This window comes from Cygnus atratus, chromosome 3 (genome assembly GCF_013377495.2).
Source record: "Cygnus atratus isolate AKBS03 ecotype Queensland, Australia chromosome 3, CAtr_DNAZoo_HiC_assembly, whole genome shotgun sequence".
In the NCBI taxonomy this organism is placed as follows: domain Eukaryota; kingdom Metazoa; phylum Chordata; class Aves; order Anseriformes; family Anatidae; genus Cygnus; species Cygnus atratus.
The window spans coordinates 110,737,023-110,751,264 of record NC_066364.1 but is presented as its reverse complement, the minus strand read 5'-3'; positions in this window follow the sequence as shown (position 1 = coordinate 110,751,264).

Here is a 14,242-nt window from a genome sequence, read left to right as displayed (position 1 = left end):
TTAGTGCTTTGGTACACGATGCCAGCTACAAGCTCTTTATTAGCATTTATTGGTATTAGGTAACATTTTGAATTGACGGGACAAATCGTTCGCAACCCCAGAGGACTCTTGCGAGCTTTATAAAATATTTATGTAGAGGAACCACTGTACTGAAGTTCACAATGACGTCTTTCCTTGTCCCAAGCAGGTGAAAGGCAGCAGGCAGACACCTCAGCACATATACATCCTATGTAAAAATAGTTTGTAAAAATAAACCCAAGTGAGTAATGACAACTTGATGGGCTCCAACTGGAGGAAACGACATGGTTATTGAGAAATGTGCAGCGAGGTCAGAGGACCGTTTTAGCCATGCCAAGGTGGTGTTCATACAAGAGAGGCTGTCTGTGCATGAGCAGGGAGTAGGTGCAAACACAGTGGTGGCAGTGAGAAGCACAGAGGCGAGTCCCACCTCAACCACAATTACATGAACAAGCCCCCATCAAGCATCCTGGCCATCTCTGCCTGCTGGTGCTCAGCCATTCCTGATTATATTGCCTGCATATATTAAAAGATGTGCTGGCCCAGCTTTCTGAGGGGAGGGAAACAAGAAGCATGCCTGTCAGAGCACCTCTGCTCCAGATAAGGATATAGGGATTATCAGGTGCAGTTGAATCCCTCAGCAACACCTGAGATGTACACCTCCATTCCTATTAATAGTCACTCTAGGTCTGTCTCTTCCATCTCCTATTTTGTCTCTTCTTAACCTGCTGCCTAATAAAGGTCAGGCTTGCTCAGCCATCAAAAAAATCTCCTCTTGCAAGTCTTTGACTGGAGGAAAGCTAAGACAACAGGCCAGGTACAGAGTGATGCAAAGGAGCAAGATTTACATGTGCCAAGCATGTGGTCCGAATCCTTTAAAGCTCACAACAAGCAGAAATATTGCAAACTGATTTTCCAGTAAGTGAGCTGCAAGCATCAGAAGCAGCATTTTCTTATCTTTCACTCTTTTCATCTTCTCCCCGTCTTTCTTGTTTGTATACATTTGTATTTTTTTATTCTTCATTTTAAGAGCAGGATTGGACTGTAACAATAAAGCTTCAGAGCTGCTACCTAGAACTAGCTCCTTCTTTCACAACAAGGTCATTTAATATCATCTGAAAGAGTGACAAGCAGGAGATTTTTCTTTTTCCTCCTTTAAAGGACTCTACAACTAAGGCAGAATAAAGAAGAAAAGAAGCAAAATAAAGAAGAAAAGAAGCAAAGAAAAGACATTCTTCAGTTTTAACATTTGAACTGCAATATTCTTTCTCTGGTTACCTCAAGAAAAGCTGTGCTGTACATTCATCTGCACAAAAATTTGTGCAAAGTGCTCCCAGCCTCAGCACCTCCAGCCTGGGGTTTTACACCCACCCAGCAGAGTCTGTGCAATCAAGTCAATGCCAAAATCCCCACCAGCCCAGCATCTTAAACCACCCGAAAATGAGCAGAGGAAGAGCTGAATTTTTCCTCCTACTCATTCTGCTGCTACAAAGGGCCAAAACATCTTAAATCATCTGAGTGAGGACCATAAGGCATGCGCTGCCAAAGCCTCAACTGACCATCTCATCATCCCTTTCCTGGATGGAGGTGGAAGAGGCAAGACATCTCCACAAGCAGAAATGTCTTTATAGCAGAGCCACTGGGGAAAGCCACATTGGCCCCAAAAGGTGCTGCTGCATCTCAAATTGAATGCAAAGCAGCCAGGAATTCCATTTCTACACTGGTATCCAAAATGTTGGGTTTAGGAAAAAAAAAAAAAAAAAAGTGACACAGAAAGAACAGGCCAGCCCAGACCTCAGGGGCCAGCTCCTCAGCTGGTGTGAATTAGTAAAGCTCCTTCAATACAATTAGAGTCATTTACTCCCACTGAAAAGCTACTTTAGAAAAATGGAAGACTCAAAAGCCAATATCAGGGTCCAGATTTTAAATCCCCTCCCCAGCCAGCCTTCCAGATGGTACCAATCTGCCCGGACAACCCAGAAAGCTCAGCCAGATCTCTCAAGACCCCCATTTCAATGCACAGGATGGTGGCTCAGTGCAGGGAAGAACCTGACCTCTTTGTTTCATCCAGGTGGGGGAAGAAAAAAGACCAAGGTGTTTTGCTATTGCTACAGCTTCAAGACAGTGACCAATATTAAAACAGTATCTAATTTTAATTAATGGGCTTCTGTCATCAGCCCCTTCCTCTCTCCTCTTCTATGATAGAGGTGCCAGAAGAAAATTGCCAAAGTTAGTGAAAAGGTTGACAGTCTTCACAAAAAGGTCTTTGTAAGCAAAGCATTAAGAGGAAGCGCAACTTGGGACCCACCAAAAAAAAATCCATTACCAAAAAAAAAAAAAAAAAGACATCTGCGTGTTTTTCCAAGTGTTTTACTTGGTCTGAATGGGTTCATTTTTCCTGCAGTGCTGTGAGTGCCGCGCTGGCTGTCTCGCAGTGAGAGACCAGCTAAGGCAACTGCCAGATTGTCATAAAGAAATCAGGTAACAGGGGGAACGGGTCCACAAAGCAGGGGAGCTCATCCATCTTCAGCTGAAAGCTCCCTTCAAGACCAGCTTTCTGCAACTCTCAGCTACTTAACTTAGCCAAACGCCCTTCCTTCCCGATCGACAAGACCACACAGGATCTAACTTGTGTATCATCTTATCTTGACAAAGGCCAGCACCAGATATTTTGGAAAATGATGCAGACAAACAAACAGGAAGAGCCCTGTGGTGGGCAGATAATCTAATCTCTCCCAAGCAACTCTTCACCTTAAACCCCAGACTCACCTCCTCCCTTTTAAGCTGTTTTATTCCAGTTCAGTCACTTCTCTTGCATAAGCACCCACTATGTAGACATGGTGCCAAACAGTGGAAGTAGCACCTAGATATCACTGTGGTGGACACACATGCCTGAAGACATCTGACGCTTATCTTCCACTGAAATGTGAACATTGCTCCTAAATCACTTGGATAAAATGTGAAAATGTGCTTAATTTCTACCAGCAAGGAAAATTTATTAATTAAGCTGAACTTTCTTTGATATCCCTGTAATTGCTTCTGATCGCTTGCCATGTTTCCAGTGCTAAGTACCTATCAGAAAACAAAAACCAGCAACACTTACATCCTCTAAAAGAGTCTCTGGAGTCAGGAGGACCAAAGCCATAACACACAGCCACCAGCCCCACCATCATAAATGCTATGCAAAGTCCTGTTCACTGTAGCCCTTCGTGGAGGATAAGCCACACAGCAATGCTTCTCGGTAGAACACAAACCTATTCACATATTTTAAAACACGTTGGGAGGTCATTTCCTGACAAAACAAAGGCAGTTTAAGGCATATTTGCTGTCTGTGTTTCTTCATGTTAAGAAAAATTTTGATTACAAGTGGTAATTAATTGATCACATACAGAGCGCGTGCTTTGGAATTGCTGTGAATGAAAATTGCCTTGAAAACATCCTAACGAGGACATCCCCAAATATTTGAAAACAGACAGAGCTGCAGAATGAATGCTGAATGTCATTCAGAGCTGATAATAACCATAATTCAATGCCTGTAAACAAATAAACAAAACCTTTTGGGCTAACAATTATTGAAAGAGTTTTAAATTGCTGATTACTATCGTAATATCTGTAATGGAGAACAGCTGAGTTTCTGTGTGCTTTGAAGAGCCTACTGAAGTAGCAAGGGCCATTTTGTATATGGATGATTCACCTTCCCTTGTGGTGCATTGATTCTTATATCTCAGGAAGAAATCAGAACTATATCCACACCTAATGGGAATCGTAAGACCAAGGGTCTATCAGTGTCATGATCTTTTTCTCAGTAGCCAAGGAATAAGCCTGTATTTCTCTATGTAGTCTTTCTGAAGCGCTGTTATTCCAATTTGCATTAACATAATGGAAAATTCCCAAAGGTAAATGGAAACTAACCTTCTCTGAAGCAAACAAACAAAAAAAAACAAATTAAGCTGAAACAAAGAAACCCCTGGAGGTAACACAAGAACAATCAGGGACACCACTGGGCAGCTTGTCAACCAAAGCAACTGCTTTAAACATCAATAGCTTCCTTGAGCTTTCTTCCAAGAGCTGAAAGAAGGTTTTTGCTCTCAATATAGTGGAGAACCTGGCTCACAGTCCTCCTCTGCCTTGAACAGGATTTCCCGACCCTGAGAAAGAGAGCGTAACCGGGAGAGAAGTCTCAGGACAGGAGTCACAGACCCTGCAGGGGCTTGCTTGGAGCAGCAAGAAGGGGAACTGAAACGGCAGCAAAACCCCAGAGGTGGTGGGAAGGGCTCTTGGATATCAGCCTTCCTGAGCAGCTTAGGGAACTCCGGCCCCACATTCCTGCCCCTGAAGAAAGGAAAGAGAGAAGCCACAGAAATGTCCACCTAGACATGAGAAGAAGCAACAAACCATAGAGAACAAAAACCGCTCCTCAGGCCCTTGCTTCTTAGTAGCAGCATTGCACTGCCTCATGGTTGCATTCATATGCTCAGCTCAGGACTACAAGACTACATATGGCATGGATCAGGGTGAGGGCTGCAGGCAAAGGGATCATTCACTGCCTGCAAATCCCTTCGTTCCAGTGCTCAGCTACTCAGAAAGGAGCACTCAGGAGCTTGGTGAACATCACCTAATGGCAATTAAGGAGCTAACTGTAGCCACCTCTGAAAGGCTAACCTGAGACTTATGAAGGACAGGTGAAGAACTGGGGGATCGGAAAAGGTCAGGGTGGGGAGCACGGCAGGAAAGGGGAAGGAAGCGTTGTTTTCTTTTAAAGAGGTGGGTTACTCTAGATCAGTATTTTAATCTGCTATGAAAAAAATCTGGAAGCAAATAATCTGGTAACAATGTAGAAGATAAAAAGGAAATACGAACTAGCCAGCATAGACTTTTCCCAAGAACACTTATTAACAAACTCATACAATTACCATACATACAGTAAGTATAGTATATCATTACTTTACTGAACAGTTTCTTATGATGTTCTCATGAAGTTAAATATGGTGCCTCACCACCCTCATAGTAAGGAATTTCTTCCTTATATCTAATCAAGAACTCCCCTCTTTTATTTTAAAACCATCACCTCTTGTCCTATCACTCTAGGATAGAGTCCATCTCCTCTTTAGCCCTATATCAGTCCTGCTAACGTACTTAATGAAGGGGAAAAAATCAAAACAAACAAACAAAAAAAACAGCTTAGACTCTTCCTGGCATTTTCTACCACCTGGCCTCTGCTGATTCCCACCCAGCTGGCTGAACCCAGAGACTTGTCATGGTCTCCCTGTGTCACCAGGGCTCTGAAACCCACCCGACATAGGCATTCAGGAGGGTCATCCTCCCTCCGTCTCCAGTGAGTGCAGGAGGAGCTGTGCTGCTCACCAGGAACGACGGCTTATCGCTGCTCCCTGGGATCTCAGCGTGTGTTAATTGTGCACGTACTAAAGTTCGTCTCTGCTTGGCCAGGACCCGCAGGCTCGGTGCTTCCTGGTGGATGGAGACATACCCCAGTCCCTCCGGGTAGGTTTCCTTTGTAGAGCAGGCAAGAGGTAGACTTGTGGCAAACAACATTACCCGTAAGTAATTTTCCCTTACTTTATATAAGCAAATGCCTTTGATATACAACAATCCCCGACGTGTTCAGGTTACATGCTTATTTTAAGATCTTTTGTTTACTTTATGATCTTCATAGGTCATTGACATCCCATTTAGCTCTGGTGACCCTGTTTATACAATTGCAATATACATTAAAAAGCGTTCCTTTGGATAACATTAACATTCTTGATCTTAATCCATCACATGGGCTAACAATAGCTCCAGCTCAGATGTGTACGTAACTGTTAAAAGCTTTAATGTAGAATCCAATACACATATCGAGTGGGAGAGGCCTGATCAAACAGATTGGCTTTCTTTTTTCCATTCTAAGTGGCAGAGGATCCAGAACTATGTAAACTCTCGTGAAATATACTGCAGTATCCCTCCAGCCTCCACTCAGAGCAATTAGATTCCCTTGAAAATGGGGCTTTTTTCTTCCCCCACCTTCAGCACCTAATGCTGTTGCTGGAGCACTCAACCATGGCCACCTCCAGGAGCTTCGGTCCCTGCTTTTCTCCCACTCACTGAAAAGTCAACGCCAACCTGGCATTTAACAAGCTCTGCAGGCTGCCATTTCCCACACCTGGTGGGCTGGAAAAACCTGCTAGCAAATTTGTTAGGAAGCTAGGTTGCTTGCAAGTTATTTCTTAACTCAGCTTCTGTTTTTCCACTCCTGATGACCATATCCTATACCTGCAGTGGTGACAGCTGGAAGGACCCAGTGGGATGTGAGGTTAGAACAAGGTCTTGGTTTCCTCTAGGCTTGCTACATCTGAAAGATGAAAAAGTCCAAAATAGCCTCCCACCACTAGCAAAATGCTGGCCACCTCCAACAAATGGGTGCTCAGTGAACAGAGATCACTGGTATGTGCACAATAGCTCCTACAGAAACCGGCGAATCTGCAGGAAGATCAGCCAGGATAACTTAAAACCACCCAGAAAACAACCATGATATACTTAAATGTTGAGGCAGCAGTGTCAGGCTATAAAACTGAGAGAGATCGTGACAAAGGAGAGTTAGATGTTTTTGGTTTTACTGGGTCTGATGATGATAACACAACAGATCAATACACTGTGGGAAGAGCACCACATTCTCTAATATTTTTTTTTTTATTTTTTTTCCCCAGTGTTTGGCTCTGGCTGCAGTTAGAAGAATGGACACCAAACAGAGCCATGCATGCCAGTCTTCAGTCCACTCTGATTTTGGATTTGGCCCAAGAATAGCGGCTCCTGTGTAGGTGAAGGGGTGGACCAGTGACCTCCCTAGGTCTCCTTCAATACCCTGTGTCATGTCTTCTGCAACACTGCTTTTGCGTAATTTGGGAAATATCCACCTTTCAAACGTGATGGAAGTCACACAACGTGGCCGTAACTAGGATGGGATGACCCTTCTTTTTGCCTTTCTTTTTTCTGTTCCTCCATAGGTTCAAAAAAACAACATTTTGGCAGACACTTTAACATCTTTTGGGCTCAGCCCATATTTCCCAGGAGACGGGGTTCAGTTGCAGGGTAAAAGAAAAAAAAAGTAATAATAAAAGATCTGACACAGTTGCCATGACACACCAAAGGCAGGATGAATACACCAAAGAGGACACGTCACATGAGGAGAAAGGAGAGCAGGAGGCCAGGAGAGCAGCAGAGAGAGCCAAATGACACATCCTTGGGTCAGATGGTCACCGCAACAGCTCCAGCACCTCTGAGCCATGCCAGCTGTCCCACCACCAGACTCTCTGTCATGTCACTGATTCCCAGGGAACAGGAGCAAGATTTGGGCAATGTTTAGGAGCTGGGCTGTGGAAGGAGACTGCCAGCATCCCCACTCAACAACAAGGTGAAAATGAAAAAAACACCCCTTGATGAAAATGAAAAAATGAAAAACACGCCCCTTAAAAATGAGATCCTGGGGCAGGAAAGCAAAATGGTAGCTGATATCACTCCTGAGGAGGCCTTTGTTTGTTTGCTTAAGAATAGGTGGTTTTGCTCCCTGGGAGACTGGCACACCAGCACTGCGCTCAGACAGAGCCACGCAAATTACAATGCTGTGTCACACTTCAGGCACGAGGATCTTCCCCCTTATAAAGAACAGTTGTTTTCTTTCTACCTTATTTGTTGGTTTGTTGTTCTTCTGGGTACAAACTAGAGCTTTGTTCAAGCTGCCCAATATTAAAGTCTGATTAAAATAAAATCTCTAACAAAAAAAAAAAAAGAAAAAAATCAAATAAATCCTTCAGATAGAAAATTTATAGGACATGTTATCTGTCCCAGAGCAAACTAGAACCCAAATTTTGCAAATGAGCTCCCCTAAATGCATGCACAAATTTTTTTGTGGACATCAAGCAGTGACAGAGATAAAACCTCCAATTCCTGCCTGGAAGGGCCAGGTTCCCATTAGAAATAGTCCCGATGTGAACGTCCCTTTCCAGCACAAGTGCAGAGGTGTGCTCCAGCACAGGCTTCAGAAGCTACAACAGTGTGCCCATGGGGATCAAGGAAGGGGGCAAAGAGAGGGGAGAACGGTAGAGTCCCTCAGTTTTGCTCCACAAATGGCAAGTGTCCCCAGGTTGGTCTGACACTCACAGACACGTTCAGTTTGGGGGCGAACTTGGAGCACAGAGGCAAGCTCTGTGGGATGGGAAATGAACCTGCTGCTCTGGATTTGCCAAAACCACAATTTAAAACCTTGCTATAAACTGATTTCAAGCAGCTCTCTTCAACACCTTCAAGCTGCCTGAACCACTATATTATTTAAGATGCCCCCTCCCCTTTTTTTTTTTTGGGCAACTGCCACCAGACAAAATAAACAATCCAACACTGAAAGGCTTCCCCCACTTCACACAAGAAAGGAAGAGCAGCAAATCACTGCAGTGTCTGGCTCGCACTGTCTGGTAAGCTCTGGGGCGTTTTTACTGGCAGCCTTTTTTCCCAAGGAAGGTGCGAACAGCGATGGAAGAGTTCCTTATAAATATGGAGAGTCCACCCCCTCAGTGAGCTGAGCTCTCTGAAATACCAGTGCCTATTTCCAGCCGCGTGGCTCGACTGCTATTGATAAAATCAGCTGCGTCCCAAGAAAGGAGGATGCTGTTGAAGCCAGTGAATGCTCTTCAAGATGTTTTCCTTCCTGCTCACACGTAGCTGGTAAAACGAAGCGACAGGAAAAGCAGGAGAGCTGCACAGCAGTTTTTGGCTATGTTTTCAGATATTTATACTGGAATACGATCATTTTCGCATCCATCGTAGCTTCTCCTTCTGCTCGCTCCTACAGGGAATAGCATTCAGACGGCACTGCACTCTGCTGCCATAATAATGAAGATGTCACTAATTTACCATTTAGACTTCACTGCCTATAAAACAGGAGGAGGAAATGGGCTGCAAACATGATAAGGAGCAAACCCTGGTTTGAACACAAATACACTTGAGAACCGGGAGGGAAAAGGGGAAATTAAAAAAGATCAGCTAAAAGCATTGTTCCAGCAGCTGGGCATTGTGGTGAACATTCAGGATAGTCCCAACCACAGGAGCAGCCTCTGACCCCCAAAAACTTGGCCAGGTTGGACTTCTGTGATATTTCAGTGCTTAGCAAGTAGTATTTAGCAGTACGTGGCCATCAAGTGTGTTTTTCACAGCTCTGTCCATTTTTTGCTGCTGAGGCCCTCTAATGTTTCTGAGGTCCCAATTTAACGTATTATTGTAGCCTGTATTTAAATCTTACCCTGTGCTTAAGGCCCTGATTGAACAGAGATAGCTTATAAATAAATAAATAAAACCTACCCCTGTTAGGGGAAGAGAGAAACATATAAGAAAGAGGATTGGCTGCTGAAGCCGAGCCCAAGTCCCCAGTGTCTACCTACCTTGGACTCCACAAATAAAGCCACAGTTTTGGGAGCTGGCCAGCACCCCAGGGTGCCCAGAGTGGGAGGCCTTACCCTCTACCCCATCTCAGAGGCATGCTCCAGAAATAAAGCACCCTTGTGAAGCCTCCAGAGTGTTTCCTAAAGCTCCCCAGAACTTGTCAAATTTCCCAAGTGTTTTCCAGGGATGCCAAGTTCACCCAGGCTGTTCTAGTCCAGGAGTGTGAAATGTTACTTTCTAGTTCTTTGCTCAAAGTTAATGAGCCATTTCCTGGGTGACTTCTCTTGGAGGACATTTTGAAGCTCCACGTACTTCCCTCCCCCTCCTTGGTCAATGCAGCCAGCCTCTAGCAAGAACCCCAACATCTATCTTTCCAAACCAAGTTGCAAGTTTTTGGTACCACAACTCAGATACAGGTTGCGCTGGTCTCCTCTTCAGAGGAAAAGCCACTAAAAAGGTCAGAAGTATGGCAAAGGGCACCTATCCCACTACTTCTTTGGCAGGAAATTGCTAGGGAGCAATCTGAGCCCAACCTGAACTCCTGCTGAAGAGCCTCTGGGAGCCTCAACGAATCTGCCCCTAAAATAATGCTCCGTTTTCCCCCTAACTACTACTGACTGATTAAATGAACCTCAGTATACAGCAGGTCTTTGCTGCTGTTATTTTCTGTGTTACTGTTTTTTGGATAAGATATGCTTAGGGAAAACACTAGAGATCTCAATTAAGCAGCTGGGTGACTTATAAATATATATTTATGTTTGAAGCCTAAGTGGCCATTGGCTTCCCTACTGTTTTACTTAGCTAACAAAACAACTCTATCAAAGTAAGTATTATTCCAAAACCCAACTTCCTGTGCAGAATGCTCCCATGTGCTCCATCAGTCTGCTTCTCTGATGAACTACATCGTTTCTTATAAACTGTCCATGGCCCATAAATTTCCAAGCATAAAGGCTATTACTGTGCTGTGCAAATCTGCTGAGAATTTTATCCTTATAACTTCATTTCATTCGGTTGCAAATGAGTTTGGTAAGAAAGTTAATCTGCAAACTTTTATTTTTTTCCCCTCCTCTTCTGCTTTCAGGCTTATTTTGGTTAGTGACACTTTCTTGATTTAGTCCTGAGGTGGGTTTTGTTTTGACTGAGTTCAGTTGGACAGCCTCCGCCTCAAATTAACTTCCTTAAACTCAGGAAAAAGCTTCTCAAGTATTCCTTTCCCCCAAAGCTTAAAAACAAAATTCAGAATAAATGATAGATGAATGTAGATCCAAGTGGGTTTTGGGCCACCTAGTAGATAAATATTGCAAATTAAGCATGTTTTGGGGTCCAGACAGAAGACCCCTACATAAGTTCAGGTATCAGGAGGGATTACTATATAAAAATGCATTTTTCATTTCTGTCCCAAGCCACAGGATGGTGGGAAATGGATATATGTTCGTGCATGCAGATGAAAACCTCTTATAAATGTTTTGCTCATTTTAGCTCTCACAATTGCCTGTTTACGTTAGGACTCCTGTTGTCGCATGGAGCGGACAGATCTTCAAACAAGTTTTAGTCTTACCATCCACCAAATCAAAAAATGACTGGATTTTGCCATTGGGTGCAGCATGAGTCTTGTGCTTCCCCTGGCTTAATTCCAATTTATTTAACAATACAAATTATAGTTGCTCAAGGCCATTGGAGAGGTAGGGGAAAAAAGATGAAATAAGCCATAACTCTCATGGCTTTTTCTTCCTCTAAACCCCAAGAGGGGTCAATCACAAGCAATAAGAAAAAATAATGGGAATAGAGACATTCTGATATCTTGATTCTGGAGACTTCTTGACTACCTTGTACTAATTTCATTATGCTAAATTTAAGGGGATTTTATTGATAGATACCCCAGGAAATACGACTTGGAAACAGTGTGTTACCTTGGGATATCACCAAACATTTGACATTGGGGAACTAAAACAAAAACAGATGTTTTAGGAAATAAGCAGCTTGAATATATCACTCATAAACCAATTAAAAGTTTCTGCAGCAAGCTGACATTTCCCATGAAGCAAGCAATGGGAGTAAACACAAGTCAGTTGGCTGCGAGCTACGGAGCAATTCCCAGCCACATTTTTTATTTTCGTTATTTTTTACTGCTTTGAAAATGAAAAAGAAAAAGGTGTGATAAAGAAGCAGTCTCACCTTGTCACTCCCTCACCCAGAATCTGTCTTTTCACCTTCACACTTCCATTCATTGCTCATTAAGCAAACAGAGAGATATTCCCACTATTGTTGGGCTCTTTGGCACAGTCTCTCGGCAATTTAATGTCCAAGTACACTGCAAAATAATGCATGAAAATTGTTTCTGTTTGTTTCAGGTATTTAGTAGAAAATAGTTTGCAGGTTCTTGAGTGTACAGGGGGATAATGAACAGTTTGGGGGTTTGCTTTCTTATTTTAAAAGTTTCATCCTTTATTGCTTTTTTTCCCCAGTATACTTTTTTCTCTTTTACAGACCCAGGCAAAAACATCTAAGCACATGCTTAACTTTAAGCATTAAAAAAGTCAATGGGATTTAAGCATGTGTTTAAAGGCAAACATATGCTTTAGAGCTATGCTGAATAGGAATGGTTTATTGAATCAAGGCTATAGACAGGTTAATAAAATGGGTTAATATATGCAATCTGGAAACAAAACTTAAACGTGTTTCTGGAATATTAACATTATAAGCACTACTTCATTCTAGCTCAATTCCCCAAATTACTATTGGATTTGTAATGTCCTTGACACTGTCTCTCTCATTTCTTGAAGAAATGCAGATTATCATCCTAGATTATAATCAGCTGGCTAACATACAGCTTCAAGCTTATGATTTTATCCAGAGCAATCCTGAACAATATGAACTTACTTCAAAAAGGAGTTTATTCACTACAATCCATTTACAATGAAAAATCTTCCAAATCTTTTCCACAGTCGCATATCCATAATTCCCTCTGTATAAATATTCATGTGCTGTGAATAAGATGTAAAAGACATTGAGATATTTTTCAATATTTACTCTAGAATTAGATCCGCATAGGTGCTTGTTCTATGACAAAAGATAAGAGCTTGCACTCGCATCAAAGATTTCTTTTAAATAGATCATAAAATCCATTGTGAATATTTAAGCCAAGAGTAATAACATGGTGTCATATACTCACAGTATAATGCAGCAACACTCTGCATTTTGACATCTGCCCAGACAGATGTTTAGAACGAAGTTCCTCAGATTCTTTCTTCTTTCTTTATTTATTTAAGTTGCATGGAAAAAATCTGGGAATCATCTTTTATATCGAAGCTACTTAGTACAATTTAACTGTCAACAGTTTAATTAATTTAAATGTAGACTTACTGTGGAAGCCAACAACACACATAAGCCTTCCACAAAAAAAAAAAATGCAGGGGGGGAAAAAGAGCAAAGCCTCCCAAAATTTTGCCAGCAAGATCCTGACCTCACGAAGGATATGGCTACGGTCACAGGATACGCAGAGATCAGCCCTCTAAAATCACGCAAATGACTGGTATAACTTTCTGCTCACAGGCAATCTCAGTGCTGACCGTTAATAGATGTTTTGCCACTACTTTCCTTTGGAAGGACGATGCTGATTGTTCGCCCCTTTTGCCCGTAAGTAATGCTGCCGATATCAATATTTACTTAGAGCCGTTGCAGGGCAATCTCTTTATAACTCCCCATCCATGTCTTGTGATTTCTGGGTTTTAGTTTCATGTTGAAACGTGCACATTACCACATGCTGACTGCCAAATTCATTATAATGTAGATCATGTTTTAGCGATATTCCTTTAAACAAAGTTAGCTCGATTTTTAAGTGCTTGCTGGTTAGCTTATTTATTATGAAGATTTGTCAAGCAGCACAGTTAAGTTAATCAGTAACCAATAAAAGATTTAAGTTCAGAGATATAAACTGCTTGATTTATTACTCACAAAGGTTTTTGGCTTCTCAACAGGAACTCATGAAAACATGTTGTTATGGTTACTTTGGAAACTGATACCTTTTTATACCCTACTAATACAGAGGAATTTGAGAGGGGAACCTATGGTTCCCAGTTACGTGGATAGCATTTTCTGTACTATGCAAATACGCAGACAACACAAAACTTGCTTTGTTTGGCAGTCCCAGCACAGACTCTGTGATTTGTTTTACTCCACACATCAGCAGAGCCAACTCGCTTTGCACATGTTACTTCCTTGTTTATAATTTCTGCAATCTTCAACAAAAATCAATCTGACCACATTGTTTTCAAAGCAAAGGTGCCAGCCAAAGGGTACTTACAGCAGCAATGTTGCATTACAATCTTCTCCATTATGTAAATCCCAAAGAGGAAAATCACAATGTCAAATACAGTTAAAACTGAACAGAAACTATCCTGGTATATTTTTTTTATTTTTTTGAATCCTACCAAACACGTTACCCAATCTCATTTCACAGCCACTCTGGTGAATGTTATGCAAGTTTTTCCCCTACCTGTGGTCACGGCCATCTATATGCTGAGAATGCAGCATAATGTCAGTGCAGCCTGCCTGGGATATGCATTGCGTAAGATTTTCCAAACACCAATGTGATTGGGGTCCTGGGGTCTTACCAAGCCAAGTTTTCAAAAGCAATTTGGTCTCTAAAGTCCAATTGCTCTACTTTGGGGCATTTCAACCTTAAATTGCTCTTTGTCTTTAAGACCTCTCTATGCTTCAGGGCCAGATACCGACAGCATGACCTAAACCAGACTGCAAGCATCTCCATCCACCACACAGGGTGTGGATGTCTCAGTAC